The sequence below is a fragment of the Taudactylus pleione genome, unplaced genomic scaffold, assembly GCF_031769625.1.
Source record: "Taudactylus pleione unplaced genomic scaffold, aTauple2 ptg001639l, whole genome shotgun sequence".
Classification (NCBI taxonomy): Eukaryota; Metazoa; Chordata; class Amphibia; order Anura; family Myobatrachidae; genus Taudactylus; species Taudactylus pleione.
Genome location: NW_028286036.1, coordinates 97,737 through 119,792, shown reverse-complemented (window position 1 = coordinate 119,792; position 22,056 = coordinate 97,737). Strand labels below are relative to the sequence as shown.

The following is a 22,056-nucleotide window of genomic DNA, read 5'->3' as shown; positions in this document are numbered from 1 at the left end:
CTAGGAAGTTTATGGCAAGCCCCTGTGTACTAGCAGCCCTGGGAAAAAGCTTATTTTGCCTATTTATTAAAAAAGTCCGTCACCAACTATCCTGGTGTTTCGACCGTGGCAGGGGTGTATCTAGACGTGTGTGCGCTATATACCGACAGTGTGTAACGGATCCCACGTGCGGCGCAAAATAACCACAATCTGTCAAAAGCAAATAGAGGGAGACAGACGCCCGCAGCGCACAGAGCAGTCGCCCACATACCAGTTGCGCCCTCTGCTACCACGGGAAATGAACGTACTTGGAATGATCATCTTCTCAGATTCCTGATAATGTTGGTTGCACCTGGACGCTATGGTGGACACAGGTTCTTTAAAAGATTCAGGGGTCTAGTAACTAAGCAGTGTTAGGAGACAGAGTGAAAAGTGATAAGAAAGTGATAAGGTGCCAGCCAATCAGCTCCCAACTGTCATCTCACAGGCTGTGTTTGAAAAATGACAGTTGGGAGCTGATTGGCTGGCACTTTATCACTTTTCACTCTGTCTCCTAACGCTGCTTAGTTACTAGACCCCTAAATGTTTTAACAAATCAGCCAGGAGCACCGTATGGCGATCACTGTGATCCCGTTACCCACATACCGTATACGGGAGGCAGACAATGCTCATGGGAAGTGAGCTAGTGACCATTTCAGCCCCGGCCCTCCCACTGCTCAGCCAGACAAACCATTTACATCTGGTGGGTGAAAGCTCTTATTAACCCTTTGCTCATCAATAGCATCATCAGCACTTTGAAACGCTTCGGCCACCGGCATCTGGAGGGGTTAAGTGGAAAGTAAGGAGGACGTCAGTAAATAATTGGAAGTGATAGGACTGAAGAGTTTTTCCACAAAACAGAAATATTTTAGCATTTTGAGTGACTGCTTCTAGAACAACAACAATTAGGACCTGAAGGCTTCTATCAACGGAGAACATCTGCCCACGCGTCCCCTAATCTGTTGTGACTGCTCAGGGGCATTTGCTGGCTGGACAATGAAACAGGCGCCGATGGCGTTTCATCCTTTACCTGCATTGGAGTTGAGCTCCTCGTTTTCGGACTCCGTTCCGTTCTGACTGCCGCTCCCGTGAAGACTGTTTATTGCCATCAACTTCATCTTCTGAAGCTTCATCGCCTCGGCCATAGCCGCGGCGGTGAGTCCTGCAAAACACACAGACATGAAGATTACGTGTGAACCAATAAACCTCTTAGCCGTGCCAGGTTCTTATAGATTAAATTAGCTATCAGGCGATCAAACCAAACACAGGGAATAAAGAACTTATTTATCATTAGATCCCGATAGAAATCTGTGTCATCTGTGCTCTCCTCCGTCCTTACACTTAGGCTAAGTGACACCTTGTATAACTAATTGTAACAACACTGTTTCTACTTTTCCCTTATATTTTCCAAATGCATAACCTAGGCCAGTGTTGGCTAACCTTGACACTCCAGCTGTTATGGAACTACATAACCCAGCATGCACTGCTACAGTTTTGCTATTAGGGCATTCTAAAACTGTGGCAGGGCATGCTGGGATATATTGTTCCACAACAGCTGGAGTGTCAAGGTTAGCCAACACTGACCTAGGCCTTCATCTCCAGTTGCTAAAACAACCCTAAGCCCTACATTGCAATTCTAAAATGTCCAGAAATAAAAGAAAAAGATGGTAAAATGCACTGTTCAATGTTACCCTGACAAACAATTGCAGGTAATGAATATTCTCCCCCCCCCCTCCATTACAGGCAGCTGAAGATAACCCCACAGCCACAGGACTTTATTCACATCAAAAAGATGAGGATGTCTCATCCATTTAAGCTGCTGTGACATCACTGGCCCTGTGACTGGACCAGCCAATCCACGCGGAGCATATCCATCAAGAGGTCAGTCACTCTGTGTCTGTGCTGGCAGAGAAGCCCCTCCCCCTAACATGGCCACCCGCTGCAGAGATACTAAAGGAGCAATGGTGGATATATATAGTGCAGTATACACAACCTGTATTCCTTTCACTTTGCTTTTTTAACTCAGCTCAGCCCAGGTGACTCCAGTCGGGAAATAAGTGTGTAAAGCAGAAGTAAGCTATTATCGCACTGGGCAATAGCAGTCAGGCTGGCTGGTAACTAGCATGATAGGGGACATCTCAGCAACGGGATACCCACCATTTCTGAATTGCTGCCATCCAGACGAAAATTCTCCTTGCATGCCTGGGGGGAGAGGGAATGGGAAAACAGGCGGTAATATTTGGACGGGAAGAGAGCGACGTTATCTCTACCAGAAATTAAATAAAATAAAAAAAACACATTAAAAAAATACACAAAAAAAAATACATACTGTTACTCCAAAAACAACATAAAAATGGCTCTGCCAGTCTGCGCGCTGGGTACGATGTGCGTGTGTGCGCAACACAAAAAGTCTGCCCGTGTTAGTGACACCACAGAGGTGGATCAACCCAAAAAGACTAATAGAGAGCGAATATTACCATGTAAATGTGGCATTATTACTGATTGGCTCAGTCCTAATGTGGTGATGCCAGGCAGGTGACCTCTGTATACAGACATAATACCCCTTACAATATGCAAAGTCATCCACGTATATAATATATACTTCATAATATGTCACCGTTTCTTTTTAAAAGTAAGCTAAAGGAGAACTTGTCATAAAAATATAAATGAATGAGGACACTATATAGAATCGAATTGATTAAACCGTCCCAATCTTCCCACATTACGCCACTATCACAACTGTGAACAACTAAATTAACTAAAGGAGAACTCTGACGTGATCAAGTTCCAAGGGTTGCAATTAAATGAACTGGCGAGTCAGTGATCTGATGCATGTTTCGATATTAAAAAAAGAAAAAAAAAAACACCACATAATTACATTTACAGTCACCACATTGTAACTAATAACAGTTTGAATTAAAATAATTAAACTACAGCCGAGCTGTAAATATTGATTCAGCACAAAGAGCGGTAATACGGATCCGCTCGTCTCTTCATACTGCTCGGAGCGGACATGGGACAAACTGAAGCCGCTAAACAAAGGCGATGAGACATCTGGAGGATCAGAGTTAGTAGAAGATGTCTGGAAGGTTTATTACCATCATTCATAATCACTAATTCTGCGGATACAGGACAGTACAGGGGGAAGGATTCAGGGTCTGCGCCCTGTGAAAATGATGCTGAGTATGATCTAATATGATAAGTTTTGTAACATAAAATATGGTTTCTTTTCATAAAAAAAATTAAAATGAAAGATAAGAGATCATAAAACAGTACAGGAAAAGCAACATACCAGGACCTGAGAACTGACACCAAATAATGTCTAACATATACTGGCTGTCTGTATGACATGTGTCCTGAGAGTGAGGGGACACCGGGACTGTCTGTATTACATGTGTCCTGAGAGTGAGGGGACACCGGGACTGTCTGTATTACATGTGTCCTGAGAGTGAGGGGCCCCCGGGACTGTCTGTATTACATGTGTCCTGAGAGTGAGGGGCCCCCGGGACTGTCTGTATTACATGTGTCCTGAGAGTGAGGGGACCCCGGGACTGTCTGTATTACATGTGTCCTGAGAGTGAGGGGACACAGGGACTGTCTGTATTACATGTGTCCTGAGAGTGAGGGGACACCGGGACTGTCTGTATTACATGTGACCTGAGAGTGAGGGGACACCGGGACTGTCTGTATTACATGTGTCCTGAGAGTGAGGGGACACCGGGACTGTCTGTATTACATGTGTCCTGAGAGTGAGGGAACACAGGGACTGTCTGTATTACATGTGTCCTGAGAGTGAGGGGACACCGGGACTGTCTGTATTACATGTGTCCTGAGAGTGAGGGGACACCGGGACTGCCTGTATTACATGTGTCTTGAGAGTGAGGGGACACCGGGACTGTCTGTATTACATGTGTCCTGAGAGTGAGGGGACACCGGGACTGCCTGTATTACATGTGTCTTGAGAGTGAGGGGACACCGGGACTGTCTGTATTACATGTGTCCTGAGAGTGAGGGGACACCGGGACTGTCTGTATTACATGTGTCCTGAGAGTGAGGGGACACCGGGACTGTCTGTATGACATGTGTCCTGAGAGTGAGGGGACCCCGGGACTGTCTGTATGACATGTGTCCTGAGAGTGAGGGGATACCGGAACTGTCTGCATTACATGTGTCCTGAGAGTGAGGGGACCCCCGGACTGTCTGTATTACATGTGTCCTGAGAGTGAGGGGACACCGGAACTGTCTGTATTACATGTGCCCTGAGAGTGAGGGAACGCCCGGGACTGTCTGTATTACATGTGTCCTGAGAGTGAGGGGACCCCCGGACTGTCTGTATTACATGCGTCCTGAGAGTGAGGGGACCCCGGGACTGTCTGTATTACATGCGTCCTGAGAGTGAGGGAACGCCCGGGACTGTCTGTATTACATGTGTCCTGAGAGTGAGGGGACACCGGGACTGTCTGTATTACATGTGTCCTGAGAGTGAGGGGACACCGGGACTGTCTGTATTACATGTGTCCTGAGAGTGAGGGGACCCTGGGACTGTCTGTACTACATGTGTCCTGAGAGTGAGGGGACACGGGGACTGTCTGTATTACATGTGTCCTGAGAGAGAGGGGACCCCGGGACTGTCTGTAATACATGTGTCCTGAGAGTGAGGGGACACGGGGACTGTCTGTATTACATGTGTCCTGAGAGAGAGGGGATACCGGAACTGTCTGCATTACATGTGTCCTGAGAGTGTGGGTATACCGGGACTGTCTGTATTACATGTGTCCTGAGAGTGAGGGGACCCTGGGACTGTCTGTACTACATGTGTCCTGAGAGTGAGGGGACCCTGGGACTGTCTGTACTACATGTGTCCTGAGAGTGAGGGGACACGGGGACTGTCTGTATTACATGTGTCCTGAGAGAGAGGGGACACCGGGACTGTCTGTAATACATGTGTCATGAGAGAGAGGGGACCCCAGGACTGTCTGTATGACTTGTGTCCTGAGAGAGAGGGGACCCCGGAACTGTCTGTATTACATGTGTCCTGAGAGTGAGGGGACACGGGACTGTCTGTATTACATGTGTCCTGAGAGTGAGGGGACCCCGGGACTGTCTGTAATACATGTGTCCTGAGAGTGAGGGGACCCCGGGACTGTCTGTATTACATGTGTCATGAGAGAGAGGGGACCCGAGGACTGTCTGTATAACTTGTGTCCAGAGAGAGAGGGGACCCCGGGACTGTCTGTATTACATGTGTCCTGAGAGTGAGGGGACACCGGGACTGTCTGTATTACATGTGTCATGAGAGAGAGGGGACCCCAGGACTGTCTGTATTACATGTGTCATGAGAGAGAGGGGACCCCAGGACTGTCTGTATAACATGTGTCCTGAGAGTGAGGGGACACCGGGACTGTCTGTATTACATGAGTCCTGAGAGTGAGGGGACACCGGGACTGTCTGTATTACATGTGTCCTGAGAGTGAGTGGACACCGGGACTGTCTGTATTACATGTGTCCTGAGAGAGAGGGGACCCCGGGACTGTCATATGCCCTTTAGCGCTCACTAAAGTGGTTATATCCTCATTTCTGCATTTAACAATCTAAGATTAAAGCTGTTTCTCACATCATCGCTATTTTAGATGGCGAGAGCGATGCGGACCCCATTGCTGGCAATGGGGACCCAGCGCTGCCTTCCCAGCTTCAGCGAAGACTTCCAGGCACTGCCGGGATGTACTGTTGCGCATGCGCATAACGCCGGAGCCCCGTCTCTGGCAGCGTTAGGCTGCCAGCAGTCCAGCGGAGGACCCCGCTGAGGATTTCGCTGAACTTAACAGAGAGGTAAGTATTGGTAAATACCAGTGAATACTAAACGAAAAAGTCCGCTAGTGTTTGCCATCGTTGGTAAATAGGGGGCCTTAATCTGTAGAGAAAGGTGTTTTCATCCATTTCCTAAATAGGTCATTTTTTACTCATTTTCCCACACTTTTTACTTATTTCACCCCAAACATGACATGTGATAGATAGATAGACAGATAGATAGATAGATAGATAGATAGATAGATAGATAGTTATGAGATAGATATGAGATAGATAGATATGAGATAGATATGAGATAGATAGATAGATAGATAGATAGATAGATAGATAGATAGATAGATAGATAGATAGATACGAGAGAGAGAGAGAGAGATAGATAGATATGAGATAGATAGATAGATAGATAGATAGATAGATAGATAGATATGAGATAGATAGATATGAGATAGATAGATATGAGATAGATAGATATGAGATAGATAGATAGTTATGAGATAGATATGAGATAGATATGAGATAGATAGATAGATAGATAGTTATGAGATAGATATGAGATAGATAGATAGATAGATATGAGATAGATATGAGATAGATATGAGATAGATAGATAGATAGATAGATAGATAGATAGATAGATAGATAGATAGATAGTTATGAGATAGTTATGAGATAGATATGAGATAGATATGAGATAGATAGATATGAGATAGATATGAGATAGATAGATAGGAGAGAGAGCGAGATAGATAGATAGATAGATAGATAGATAGATAGATATGAGATAGATAGATAGATAGATAGATAGATATGAGATAGATAGATAGATAGTTATGAGATAGATATGAGATAGATATGAGATAGATAGATATGAGATAGATATGAGATAGATAGATATGAGATAGATAGATATGAGATAGATATGAGATAGATAGATAGTTATGAGATAGATATGAGATAGATAGATAGATAGATATGAGATAGATAGATAGATAGATAGATAGATAGATAGATAGATAGATAGATATGAGATAGATAGTTATGAGATAGATATGAGATAGATAGATAGATAGATAGATAGATAGATAGATAGATAGATAGATAGTTATGAGATAGTTATGAGATAGATATGAGATAGATAGATAGTTATGAGATAGATATGAGATAGACAGATAGATAGATAGTTATGAGATAGATATGAGATAGATGATAGATAGATAGATAGATAGATAGATAGATAGATAGATAGATAGATATATGAAAGAAGTGGCGAATATCTTCCACAGCTCTCACGGTAACGCTATCAAATCTTACATATTTATTTAGTATAGAAAAAGTAAGTTATTAGACCATAGTGATAACGCAACAACGCCATAGAGCGACAAATCTTATATATAATATTTATTGGTCTTCATTGACCAGCCGCCCCCCCCCCGCTCCCACCCTCAAACGCAGTGTGGGGCAGTCTGCGAGCGTAAATCCCTAACCATCTCTGAATCAGGCCTATATCAATGCTGAATCAGAACATTTACACTATGAGCCAGATTCAGACCCGGTCTCTAAGCCGCAATCGCTCGCTGCCAAAAGGGGCCGGGTGTGCAAATTCCGCGATCACACTGTGTGGCGTAAGGACGCCCTCTATGTCTTAGAGGGCGACGGCAGTGAGTGTACGCAGGAGTATAAAGACGTCCACGTTTCTCTCTTAGCACACGCCATCACCGGGAAGTGTCTGATTAATCGGTAACATCAAGAGCCATCGCAGCTGCTCGCAGCCCTTGAGGTAACATTTACCCCACCGCAAGCACTGCGATCAGTTCAACCAAGTGACGTGTTCAATGACGCTACTTTGCTAATTATACACACCCATTAAACTTCGTTTTGACGCTCAGACACGGTTGCGTTCGCACATCTACTCCCCCGTTCACAAGCACCTTCTCCTGTCACCACCCACAAACAGCGCTGTCTCTCAAAGTAGCGTCCAGTCTGTGTACTACGAGCGCATGATTCCCGGCCGCAGTGACTGGTTTGCGCATACGCAGATGTGCGATAATCACCCTGAGCGAGCGCAGCTTAGCGACCGTGTCTGAATCAGGCCCACTGTCCACAAAGTCCAGTTGTGAGTAACTGAGGGTCCGGCTTCTCCTGTCAGCTCCAATGTAGTTTATGACTGTTTTTGTGTTGGTTTCTGAAATCCCTATTATCTATTCTTTAAATTGCAACAAGGCACCTCCATACACAATAAAGGCAAAGGGACGTTTTCCAATAACTACTGAGCTTGTCCATTGTGTACGCTGCTCATATATACACTTTGCAAGCCGGCTACAGGATCCGGTCAGAATGTCATGTTAATAATGTCGACATTTAACACGTCAACACCAGAATGTTGACAGAAAATTTAGGGCCTGATTCAGAGCCACTCGTAAGCGGCCGCTCATTCGCTCCGAGCGAGGTTTGCCCCACTGCGCATGCGTACGGATCGTTATACGCAAGCGCGAACCAGTCAGTGCGGCCGAAATTCATGTGCTCGCAAAATAGCGAATGCCTGCTAATTTGAGTGACAGAATGAGGCGTATGTGGGTGGTAACAGGGGAAGGTGCTTGAAAACGGGGAGTGGAGATCCGATCGCAGGCGTGCTTAAAGGTCAAAACGGGCGTTTTATGGGTGTGCATATTTAAAACATCAGCGTCATTGACCACGTCACGTTTTTTTTTTAAGCCAGAACTGCTCGCAAAATTGTGGTAGCAAAAACCAACCACAAGAATAGCGAGCAGCTCATACCCTGTTCGATGTACTCGATTAATGTAATAAATAGCGGACATGACGTAGGATGCGAGCGGCCAGGGGGCGTAGTTTCCCAAAAAACGACCGCAAGTTTTGTTCGCTCGTTCAGACCTAGAGGCGTCAACAGACCGCAAACAGCGAACGGTTCATTTGAATAGCCACCCCTATTTTCTGGACGAGCGAGCGCAAATAGCGTCCGGCTCTGAATCAGGCCCTTAGTCAGGTTTAAGCTAAAATATGCACAAAAAAGAACCATTCTGGTTTTGACACATTAAATGTAATTGATGACTTTGGGCCTGAATGTAGACTTTTCACACTACACCCATCTGTGGCAATCATTTAAAGTGTACTGAAGTGTTTGTCAGAATCAGGTAAAAGTCACTTTTCTCTGTATCTATTAAACTTCTATCGTCAGATGATAGATGTGACCCATAAACTTAAACTAAACTTAACTAAAATAAACACAGGAGACCAAGTTATGCCGTTTAAATTAATTGGTCAGCTTTATTTGGTTACAAAGGTAGACATGGTGGCAGGAGAAAGAACGGCAACTAACCCGCGTCCACTTGTCTTAGGCCGGAAGTAAATCACAACATGTGAGGGCCAACTATCCCAGACAAGGGTAGGGTGATCTTAAAAACTTGCAATGGGCCAACTATCCCTTTCAGAGCAAGTGATGCGGCCCCAACACCCATGCCAATGCACCATTCATCCTGCTCGGTCGAGAGGTGCCGCTGACCCCAATAGGGTGAAATCAGCCTATCAGTGCATTGAAGGGGTGCGCACCGCTATTACTGCTGCAAGATGGACACTTCAATATTGCCGGTCTTTCCCTGCCAATGAAATAAAGCCGACACAAGACACAAGAGGGTAGGGAGGGTGGGAGATCAATTCAAAAGAGGCAGATTTTACCACAGTAGATTCTCTACACCGCTCCCTAACTCGCCCCTAACCCAACGTCCTATCGCATCTGCCTATAACTGTAAACAAACATTTTTAACTTTAGTAACCCCTCTATCGTCGGCTCTATTCCTAACTCTATTCCTAACCTCCGTTATATATGTACAAGTTATTACCAGCTGTTTTTGTTTTTAACGGTTAAGCAGAGATTTAATGGATCTTCTGTAGGTGACCCCTTGATACACAATATCGTTTTCTTAAACAAAGGCTTTTTTTTTTCTCCCCTTCCCCATTTATCAGACAATTCTGTTTACTCACAAACCGATAAAAGTGCTTTAAAGCACAATAATGCGATTGTCTATGTAAAAAAAATTTTTTTTTAAATAATAACATTGCTTGCCCCTCTTTTCACAAAAAAATGCAAGGTTAAGATCAAAGGGAAGCCGTAATAGATGTCTGAGGAAGGTCACACTCTCTGGAAATGGAACGCTGAAGATGAAAGACTATGCCTAGATTCGGCTTTTGATCTCAGCCAAATCCATTTGGCATTGTTTAGTTTTTTTTAGTTTTTTTTTTTATTTAATACGTTACTCGTACGTGATATCATGACTAAAATGAATTGGCTCCAGTCATTCTCTCCCCTTTTAACAGCTTTGTAATTGCTCTAAAACTTAATAGCGTCCAACAGATTTCTGTGTGTTTGGACAGGGGCCTATTCTCTGAGAAGTCCTCGATTAAAATCTGTGGTTCTCCCGATAACGTGTCTGCGACGCGCTGCTTGTTTCTGTCCTGAACGCGGGGAAATCTGCTGAGCAAAGCCACTGATCTAAATATTAAACACGCTGCGTTGCTATGTACATTTGATTTAGCCGGCTTACAGTAAATTAAGAAGCTTCAGCTGCTTGCACAAGTAAATCGTCTGTGACGGTAATCTGTACAAACGTTGTAAAAATTAGTTAAATTGTGCCGCGTTTATTATAGCTTTATTTAGCAGTTTCTGCATCTGCTTTCACAGGAACATGTTTGACCAAAACACGGGAGCTAAACACCCTGCAACCATTCTGCACCAGCGCTGCGAGAGAGCGTCCAGCGCCGCACTGCGGAATTTATACTGCGCAGATTAGAAAGACAGATTAACGGGGACAAACAGAGGCTTTTCCACGCAAACTACTGGAGTAAAAAAAAAATTCAGAGTATTGTCGACGTACTTTGGCGAGTGGGTGTCAATATGATCCGACGTAGACGGCCAATTAAAATCTGATCGCTTTTTGTGGGGCTTATCATTTCTCAGCACTGGGACTGAAGGTGATCATATAAATGCGACACGAGCCGTTACCTAGCGGTACCGTCACGTAGATGGCTTTAACAACCTTTCCCAAAAGTCAATAAAACACAATTACCAATGCTGCAACAAATGACCCGTTCTGCGGTCTCTCGCCAGCCAGCGTCCCCTTTAATGGAAAGCATAATTTGTAATCATGTCCAATCTAAATAATACGGCTCTTTTGGCGTTTTAATAAATGTTATTGATAGCGGTGACAAAACAAGGCTTGAGTGGTAGATGCGACGGGTGAGCGTGTCTGAAATCTTCCTCGCAGCATTCATTTAAAATTGGCAACGCATGTGCAGCAATCAGTAGAAGAGGGGTAACCTCGCTGAGGAATGCCGTAATTCTTCCCAAAACAATGCACATGAGCTAAACGTCCACATAACTCACCGAGGAGCGTTTCCAGCGCCATAAATTCATAACTCTGAGGTAAAAATAAATGGCTTAAAGGAAATCTTAATGCAGCTTCTTTTAAAATGAGGTCCTAACCCTCTCACCGCAGCTAAGCGCCATATTTAATCCCATGAGGAGACGGAGCCAATGCAGATGAGCATTAATGTCTGCAGAACTATAGGTACAAGCAGAGTTAATGGGGAAGCTGCAGGAATAACATGTACACTCACATTTATGGAGTTCACAGTGCTAATGGGGCCTATTTATCTATCTCCAACCATAGGCTCTGGGGTAAACAGCTGTCACCAGGACAGTTTAGCGAAAATACCGGCCCAGCTTTGCCATGTCTCTACAGCAGTGCTTCCCAAACTCGTTCCTCAGGGAGCACTAACAGTGCATGTTTTCCAGGTTTCCTCACAGAATCACTAATGAAATAATTAGCTCTACATGTGGATCTTTTAAAATGCGTCAGCCAGTAATGAATGCACCTGTGCATCAACTATGAAAAATGGAAACCATGCTCTGTTAAGGTGCCTACACACATGGCGATGTGCTGCCGATCCGACGATGTGTACGATTTTCCTTGAAACGCCCCCGGCAGTCCTGCTCACGATTTGGCACATGATTTGGCACATGATTTGGGGTATGTGCAAACGATCCATTGTGCATCCTTTTTTTCAGTGCATCGTGTCCCAGATTGTCAGATCTGCCCTACAGCACGGCAGATCTGAAGATGCGATGTGTGACCAGCGGGGACGCGCATCGGCATGGTGATGGTGAGTGGGGACTCAAGATTAGGACATATTTGACACGATCTGTCGTTCTGATGCGTCGGAATCGGCCAGATCGGGTAAAGTATCGCCAAGTGTGTAGGCACCTTAAGTGCTCGCTGTGGAATGAGCTCTAGAGCGATATGTACTGTATATGCGTGATCCTGCTTGCTGGGTCCCTTTCTCTCTGCCGCATTCATAAGTGCATCTTACGTAGGCTGTGAGCAGTACAAGCAACAACTAGATCAATAATACTTAATATGTCCTTTCTATTCTCTCCCACTTCTGTGAAACAGATGGCCATGTTAAGAAGCAAAAGCTTCTAAATGAGCAGTCAGGGTGTGACTGACAGTCTTCAACACTTTGCTTTGCGGACATTTGGACTGTTATTATGGTCCCTTCCCCAAACAGCATAAACCAACTCAGGGTCACCAATACTCATCCTCACCTTCAAAGCCGTAACCAGCTCCACTAATTCATCCATTGCTGAACATGTTAAAGTACCTACCGTGTCTCTCTCCATCGTCTACCAGCTACAGTACCATCTCCACTCCCGTGCCACTGGAAGCTATAGCCACAGCACCCCTCTCTCTCACCTCCCCTATAGACTGTAAGCTCTGAGGGGCAAGATGCTCGCTCTATTCCCTCTGTCTCCTGTCTTCACTTCCTTCGTCATCCCCATAATCCAGTGGTTCTCAAACTCGGTCCTCAGGACCCCCACACAGTTCACGTTTTGCAGGTCACCCAGCAGGAGCACAGGTGTAGTCATTACTCACTGACATTTTAAAAGATCCACAGGTGGATATAATTATTTCACTTGTGATTTTGTGAGGAGACCTGGAAAACATGCACTGGTTGGGGTCCTGAGGACCGAAATTGAGAACCTGTGCTCTAGAGCAGTGGTTCCCAAACTCAATCCTCAGGACCCACACACATTTCACTTTTTCCAGGTCATCCAGCAGGTGCACAGGTGCTTTAATTACTCCCTGGCACATTTTAAAAGATCAACAGGTGGAGTTAATTATTTCACTTGCGATTCTGTGAGGAGACCTGGAAACCATACACGGTTTGGGGTCCCGAGGACCGAGTTTGAGAACCTGTGCCATAATCTATGGGGGGGTTTGTATGGATTTGTCATTCTGACTGATGTTGCAGCGGTTTTTGGGGTAACTGTTAAATACACCATAATAATGATTAGTATTGATATGATTTATGCTATTTTTTGAAGTGATAAAGTGCTCAGCAGCGCAGGACAGAGGGAGAAACGGAGAATATTAAACAAGGTAATATCACTACATACTGGCCCTGATTCAGAGCCGGACGCTCTGACCAGAGCGCTCGCTCTGAATCAGGGCCCACCTCCATTAATATGGAGCGTCCTCCTGGACGCTCGTATAGATGTGGGTCACCACCCACAGCATATACGAGCGTGCAGGATGATGGTCGCGATGGTCGTGACCATCGAAACTGCAAACAAAAGCCAGCAGTTGAGTTTATCAACCGCAAGGCCAGGAGTGATTTTGGCTCTATCAGAGCCAAAATCACTCCCACTGACATCACTAGTGCTGTCAGTGGGGCTGGCTTCAGACGGTAGGCGTTCCCTTGGGAACGCCTCCGTCTGGCAGGCACGCCCCCGGCACGCCACCAAAGGGGGCATGCTATCAGTCACCATCGACAGCACGCCACCTTTGATGAGACACTCCGAGCGAAGGAAAGTCCTTCGCTCGTCGGGTCTCGCGCATGCGCACGACGGAGCTCCCTCCGTCGTGCGCATGCGCAGTGGGGACCATCGACCCACTTGCGAGCGGACAGCCGCTCGCGAGTGGGTCTGAATGAGGGCCACTGTGTGCTGCCACAAAGGGTAGGAAGGATAATATACATGAGAGCTTACAGCCTAGAAGGATAAGAGCAGAGCTATGACGATAGCTGCAATATTTGGGCAGCGGTGAGGGTGTACCAGCCTAAGTAATAGCGCTTGGCAATAGGATACATGTGAGGCTGATAACAGACTGGTGTACCCCGGGAGGGGTGGTCTGGGTGGGAAGTGTGTAGCACCATGAATCGCAGCATTGTGTAGCGGGGGGAGAGGTCACTACAAATCACCTCATCAAGCCCTCGGAGGTACAGAGCAGAGAAGAGGTAGATTTGGGTGTCACCAGCATATACAAGAAGTTTAGTATTTAAGCAAATAAAATAATGAGATATTCTGAACTATCCAACATAAAGGAAAAACAAAACGTACAAATGTATGAAGGTAAATTGCATTTTGGCAAAATCCTGCATCTCCAAACTGCGCAATATAGATCTCATTATAAAATCCTGCATATTAATGGGTTTCTACTGACAACGCACCAACGAAGACTTCATACAATCTGTGTTTTCCATAATAAACTCCTGAGGTTTATAAAATCAGTAACATTTTAAAATGTAATCTCCATTATGGAGATATAGAGTTCTGCCTCATCTGCCAGATTGGTCTGTGGGTACATTTATGTCCATCCTCATTCAATTATTAATACTGGCGTCCTTCTATGCTGCTGGGGACACTGAGGGATCCGGCCATCTGCCAGCTCTGCTACAGACACTTAGCTGGGTGTGCAGAGCGTTATATACTGACTGACTGTGCAGAGCGTTATATACTGACTGACTGTGCAGAGCTTTATATACTGACTGTGTGCAGAGCTTTATATACTGACTGACTGTGCAGAGCTTTATATACTGACTGAGTGTGCAGAGTGTTATATACTGACTGAGTGTGCAGAGCGTTATATACTGACTGTGTGTGCAGAGCTTTATATACTGACTGACTGTGCAGAGCTTTATATACTGACTGTGTGTGCAGAGCGTTATATACTGACTGTGTGTGCAGAGCTTTATATACTGACTGAGTGTGCAGAGCGTTATATACTGACTGACTGTGCAGAGCTTTATATACTGACTGTGTGTGCAGAGCTTTATATACTGACTGACTGTGCAGAGCTTTATATACTGACTGAGGGCCTGATTCAGGGCCGCTCGTTCGCTCCGAGTGATGTTTGCAAAACTGCGCATGCGTATGGATCATAATACGCATGCGCGAACCAGTCAGTGCGGCCGAAAATCATTTGTTCGCTAAATTGCGAATGCCTGCTATTTTGAGTGACAGGAGGAGGCGTTTGTGGGTGGTAACAGGGGAAGGTGCCTGAAAACGGGGAGTGGAGATCAGAACGCAGGCGTGCTTAAAGGTCAAAACGGGCGTTTTATGGGTGTGCACAATTAATACAGCAGCGTCATTGACCACGTCACTGGGTTACTTTATAGTCAGAACTGCTCGCAAGATTGTGGTAGGAAAAACCAACCACAAGAATAGCGAGCAGTTCACACGCTGGTCGATGTACTCGATTAATCTAATAAATAGCGGACATGACGTAGGATGCGAGCGGCCAGGGGGCGTAGTTATCCAAAAAATGACCGCAAGTTTTGTTCGCTCGTTCAGACATAGAGGAGTGAACAGACCGCAAAGAGCGAATGGTTCATTTGAATAGCCACCCCTTTTCCTGAACGACCGTCCGCAAATTGTGTCCGGCTCTGAATCAGGCCCTGAGTGTGCAGAGCTTTATATGCTGACTAAGTGTGTTTGCTTTATATACTGACTGAGTGTGCAGAGCTCTATATACTGAGCATAGCTGGTACCTTACTGAGTGTGCAGAGCTTTATACAGTCAGGTGCATAAATATTGGGACATTGACAGAATTTTCATATTTACGCCTCTATTCATCACCACAATGACTTTGAAATGAAACAAACAAGATGTGATTTACCTGCAGACTTTCAGATTTAGTTTGAGGGTAATTACATCCAAATCAGGTGAACGGTGTAGGAATTACAACGGTTTCTATATGTGCCACCCACTATTTAAGGGGCCAAAAGTAATGGGACTATCAACTCAAAAGCTATTTCATGGACGGGTGTGGGCTATTTCCTCGTTATTATCAATTAAGCAGGTAAAAGGTCTGGAGTTGATTCTAGGTGTGACATTTGCATTTGGAATCAGTTGCTGTCAACTCTCAATATGAGATCCAAAGAGCTGTCACTATCAGTGAAGCCATCATTAGGCTGAAAAATCAAAACAACCCCATCAGAGAGATAGCAAAAACATTAGGTGTGGCCAAATCAACTGTTTGGAACATTCTTAAAAAGAAAGAACGCACCAGAGAGCTCAGCAACACCAAAAGACCCGGAAGACCACGGAAAACAACTGTGGTGGATGACAGAAGAATTATTTCCCTGGTGAAGAAAAACCCCTTCACAACAGTTGGCCAAATCAAGAACACTCTCCAGGAGGTAGGTGTATATGTGTCAAAGTCAACAATCAAGAGAAGACTTCACAAGAGTGAATATAGAGGGTTCACCACAAGATGTAAACCATTGGTGAGCCACAAAAACAGGAAGACCAGATTAGAGTTTGCCAAACAACATCTAAAAAAGCCATTACAGTTCTGGAACAACATCCTATTGACAGATGAGACAAAGATCAACTTGTACCAGAGTGATGGGAAGAGAAGGAAAGGAACTGCTCATGATCCAAAACATACCACCTCATCAGTGAAGCATGGTGGTGGTAGTGTCATGGCGTGGGCATGTATGGCTGCCAATGGACCTGGTTCCCTTGTATTTATTGATGATGTGACTGCTGACAAAAGCAGCAGAATGAATTCTGAAGTGTTTCGGGCAATATTATATGCTCATATTCAGTCAAAAGCTTCAGAATTCATTGGACGGTACTTCACAGTGCAGATGGACAATGACCCGAAGCATACTGCAAAAGCAACCAAAGAGTTTTTTAAGGCTAAAAAGTGGAATGTTATGCAATGGCCAAGTCAATCCCCTGACCTGAATCCGATTGAGCATGCATTTCACTTGATGAAGACAAAACCGAAAGGAAAATGCCCCAAGAACAAGCAGGAACTGAAGACATTTGCAGTAGAGGCCTGGCAGAGCATCACCAGGGATGAAACCCAGCGTCTGGTGATGTCTATGCGTTCCAGACTTCAGGCTGTAATTGCCTGCAAAGGATTTGCACCAAAGTATTAAAAAGTGAAAGTTAGATTTAGGATTGTTTAGTTTGTCCCATTTGTCCCAGTGTGCAGAGCTTTATATACTGAGCATAGCTGGTACCTTACTGAGTGCAGAGCTTTATATACTGAGCATAGCTGGGGTCTTACTGAGCGATTTATATACTGAGCATATAGTAACTGGTATTTTACTGAGCGCAGAGCTTTATATACTGAGCACAGCTGGGGTCTTACTGAGCGATTTATATACTGAGCATAACTGGTGTTGTACTAAGCACAGAGCTCTATATACTGAGCATATAGTAACTGGTATTTTACTGAGCGCAGAGCTTTATGCTGATTTTAGCTGCTGTCTTAATGAGTGCAGAGCGTGATATACTGAGCATAGCCGCTGCCTTACTCAGTTGCAGAGCTTTATACTTAGCATAGCTGTTGTCTTACTATGTGCAGAGCTTTATACTGAACGTTGCTGGAGTCTTACTGAGCGCAGAACGTTATTTAGAATGCAGTGGGAAAATACTTATTTTTCGAACAAGTATTGGTACGGCTGCCGGATACCTCTCACTTACCATAGTAATTGGCCCTTACAAGTCGTGGTCGTCATTTTGCGTAAGTCAAATGGTGAATGAATTGCTGCCTGTTCTTTCTACCGCCACCATACCGATTTTCTATCAATAAAGCAGACTCATTTCTAAACGCCACTTATCGTAGTTGCCTCCCTATTTTTTATCACCATTTTATGGTGTTATATTATATTCGGGTTATTCATAGGTGTGACAGACGTGCTGATGGGGAGTTTATATATCCTGATATGTCTCATTTCGGGGGAGATGTACGAATGGGATGTTTCGGAAAAAAGAAAGAAATGCAGAAAAGCCGTTTTCCCGCTTCATGAATTAATTCTGGAATATAGGCAATAATGACAGAGTCCAGCATCAGGGGGATCTTCTCAGACCCCTCCTCTCTTCTCTGCTCTCATGTGGCAGACACTTTAACTTTACAATGACAAAAATACACAAATGAAAAACACAAATAATTAGCTAATCATTAAAATGATTAGCAAATTGTTTTTCATTTTTACTTTCCTCTCGCCCGTCCCTTGGAGCTCCAGATCTTCTGCGACTAAGAGCCGTATTCAATTTGAGCGGACCCGCGATACTTTTCCACCTCCCGGACTTTTCGCCTACTTCGCCTGTTTTGCAGGCGGAAAAGTATCGCGCGCGTGCCCGCGCATCCCCGTATTCAATTTGAAAGTAGGTCGAAAACGGGACCCGGCGAAAGTTAAACAACGGGAAAGTCATGTCAGATTTGGGGAAATCAGCCTCACCCCCCAAAAGATGCTCTGACATGGGGGTTCCCTATGGTACCCTCCGATTTGGCTTGCTGAAGGTATTTGGTGTTTTTAAATGGGCTCAATAGCTGCTAAATAGCGTTTTTCTATATGTGATGCAGAATTGTATTCAGGAGTATTTTTTCCAGAAAATAACTTATCCCAGCAAATGTGGGGTACTTAAAGTTAAGTTTAAAAAATCGTGAAAAAAGCACCTGCCGCATGCCCCTGCAAGGAAAAAAACCCCTGGGGCCATACTTGGGGACCCCCCTGGAGTCTAGTTCGCTAGTTTTAAACTTTGTCCCCCAACTTTTTTTTATTTACCCCCAAATTGAAAGTGATTTTTTTGGGGTGTTCTTAAGTGTTTTTTCAAATTTTTTTGATGCAGTTTACCTTTTGGGGGACTGTCTGAAGGCTGCACCGGGGTTCCCGCAATGTTGCACCCCAAAACACCAATTCTGCACTTTTTTCCGCCAGCTATTCATAGGCGAAACTCTTTAGCCTATTACATTGACTTACCGCCTAGGCGGAAAGTCTTTCAAATTGAATACGGCGATACTTTTCTGCCTGACAAAATGACGTCATCGGCGAAATTTGCGCCGATCTCGGCTTTTCGCTCCAAATTGAATACGGGCCATAGACTGCGAATACCTGAACTGTGATCAGAGCAGGCAGCGGCCATCAGACGAGGAGGATGACTTCCACAGCAGCTTCTAAAGTCATCGGGAGAGAAGTTTTCGCAAACCGTATTCACAGCGCTTCACTTTTTCCACATTTTATGTTACAGCCTTATTCCAAATGGAATAAACTAATTTTTGTCCTCAAAATTCTACACACAATACCCCATAATAACAACTTGTAAAAAGTTTTTTTGCGTTTAATAAAAAAAACAAACCACTAAGAAATCTAGGACTTACTAAGTAGTTTCCCATTCAGTTTTTCTCCCAAGATCATTGGCTAGCAGAATACACCCCAAATAGGGAACACTGATTTATTAACGATTAATGATCATGTATGTACAGCAAGAGGTTACCATTAGTGTAACATGAACATCGGGTGGTCTACAAAAAACACACACATAAAAAAAAAAAAATGCTACTAGGGTCATTTATTAAAAGGCTTTTTAACCTTAAATTTATTGGCTTACACCAGTTCCTGTAACGACTTGGGAATTAGCTGCAGACACGAGTTGATGTGAAGAACTATTAAGCATAGGCCAGTGGTTCCCAAACTTTTTTGAATCGCGGCACCCTAGTGCACCAGAATTGTTTTCACGGAACCCCTAAAAGCCAAAAGTTTGTTATTGAGAAATTCAGAAAAAAATGTAGTGAAGTAGTAAAGTGTAGTAAATGTGCTTATCTGTCACCCTTAGGCTCAGTTATGTAGTGGGTGACAGGTTTGCGCTTCTGTTTGTCCACATATTTACATGACATTGACCATAAATAATTTGATTGGGTGCTGGACCACCAACCTGAGGCACCCCTGCAAGTGTCCCGAGGCACCCCAGGGAGCCGCGGCGCACAGTTTGGGAACCACTGGCATATGCTATAGTTATACCATATTTATTCTGGTATAAGTGATTCGTATGTAATATTCCCAAACACAGAAATGAATGTTGACGCACACACTCAAATATAGGACTGTGCGGATGATTGTTGTGGTTTCAGTATGTATCATAAAGTGAATTTGTGTTCAGAAAGGAATGGTCGCCTGACACGAGATATCCAAAGCCTTTATCTAAATAAGACGACCAATCACAGGTCTTTATGCTGCGACAGAAAGATATAGATTGCAAGCTCTGAATCTACACTACAGGACCATACCAGCTTACAGTCTGTGTGTGAAGGTCTGGGTTTGTTGTGGACCCGGGGTGGTGACAGGAGCAGATTTAAACAAAAAGGTGGAGTTTTTCATAAGTGATTTAGTAGACATGGGAATGGCAAAATAAAAAGTCCAGGTTTAGCACTAAAGTGCACTTGATAACTGTGGTGAAGCAAAAGCAAATGGGAGAATGTCCAGATAGTGACAGGCAGGGAATGTCCAGTATGCAGGTTTGGTGACCTGTAACAAAGTGCAGGCAGAGGTAATGAAGTCCAGCTGGGAGTTAGAGTGTGAGACAAGGTGCAGGGAAACAGCAGGTTCAGGTACCCAGGCAGGGGAAAGGTAAATGGAGGGTGCAGGGTGAGTCCAGCAGGTTGGAGCAGGAAAGGTAACAGGCTAATACCGCTTCCAGGCAGACAGGTAAGGCACAGGTACTCTCTCTCAGCCGCAGCTGAGAAACATGTTGCACTGGCAATGAATGAAGGCTCTAGACCTTCCTAAATACCAGGTGCCGCGCTGTGACTGGCTGGAAAGAGCACATGACCCACCAGGATTGGACAGCTTGAATCACATGACCTGAGGCAAGATGGAGGCGCCCATGCCAAACGGAACGGAAACACCACCAAGCCTCAGTGACAATGTGCCCGCACAGAACCATGCGCAGCCAATGCCCCTCGCCAAACACCAGCACCGCTGCTAGAGACCCCTCGCCACAATGACCTCACAGGTAATACCCGGTGACCACCATGCCGAGAAACCCTGGCTGTGACACTGTGTACCCAGTGGGAGACTAGCGGGCGAATCTTCCATTAGTTAAGGTGCGTACACACACAACGATGTAATTAATGAACGATTTTCATTGACTTTTTTCCCTTGAAAAAGTAAATGAAAATCGTTTTACAAAGTACTTTACTTAATAAACGATTTTCTGTGTGTTGATGGAAAAATGTTGCAACTTCTATTGAAATGGTTGAGTTGGTCAGTCTGACTGAACTAAAAACTACAATCGACAAACGTGAACACGCATGAACGATAATCATTCATCGTTTTAACTCAGAAAGTGAATGATTTTTTCAACGATTGAACGATGAGTGATATCGTTATCGATAATCGTTAAAAAAATCGTTGTGTGTCTATGCACCTAAAGAGTTACCAGCTCTGAAAGTGTCAAATGTTCGCAAGCTCCTGAAATGTTATAACGAGCGTCATCGATTTCCCAGAGAACACGGCACTTACTTATGTGTTTAGAGAGAGCTGATGTTGTCAGCCGAAGACGCAGTTGGTTAAATGAAGCAAATTGACTGTACAAAAGCAGAGGATGAGGTAAGCACTAAGCAATATGTAAATATAAGTCCGTAACCCACTTGTATCCCTGGCTGGAGCACAGGATGGACAGGAGCACACCGTGTCCTCCTCCGTTCCTTTATTCCGACATAACTGCTTAGTTTAATTTGATCCATCATGATAAGTGCATCCTCAGAAACACAGGGAATAAAATCTATTAGACTGAATGAACAAACAGTCTGAAGGAGCCAGTAGCCCAACCCCCCCCTCCACCACCAAAAAACCCACAAACCTCAGATACAACGCGCTTTACAAGACCATTAATGAGACAACATGCCATTGTTCAGCACAGCAAACATGGAATTGTGCTACGCGCTACACAAGAAATCTTGGAAAATCATCAAGGTCCTGTCTATTCCGATTTCATTCAGACAATTCGGACGATTAAAGTGCTAGTTTCAGGGCCGGGTTTCCTCCGGCCTCCAATTGCATCAACTTAAAAAAATGACTAATTGTGATCTTCCCGTCTCGGAGAGAGATGTCCGCTGCCCCTCACCCCCAGAACATTAGTAT

At 44.6% G+C, this 22,056-nt stretch overlaps 1 long non-coding RNA gene across 1 annotated transcript in view; it reads right to left on the bottom strand.

Moving 5' to 3' along the window:
* Nucleotides 1-720: 720 nt before the first annotated feature.
* LOC148442043 (uncharacterized) overlaps nucleotides 721-22,056 on the bottom strand; it is a 59,270-nt gene continuing 37,934 nt past the window's right edge. The window contains exons 2-4 of the long non-coding RNA XR_015875922.1: nucleotides 2,176-2,220; nucleotides 1,049-1,180; nucleotides 721-797 (exon numbers count right to left, since the gene is read on the bottom strand). This is a non-coding gene — a long non-coding RNA (uncharacterized LOC148442043). The remainder of the gene's footprint in view (nucleotides 798-1,048; nucleotides 1,181-2,175; nucleotides 2,221-22,056) is intronic.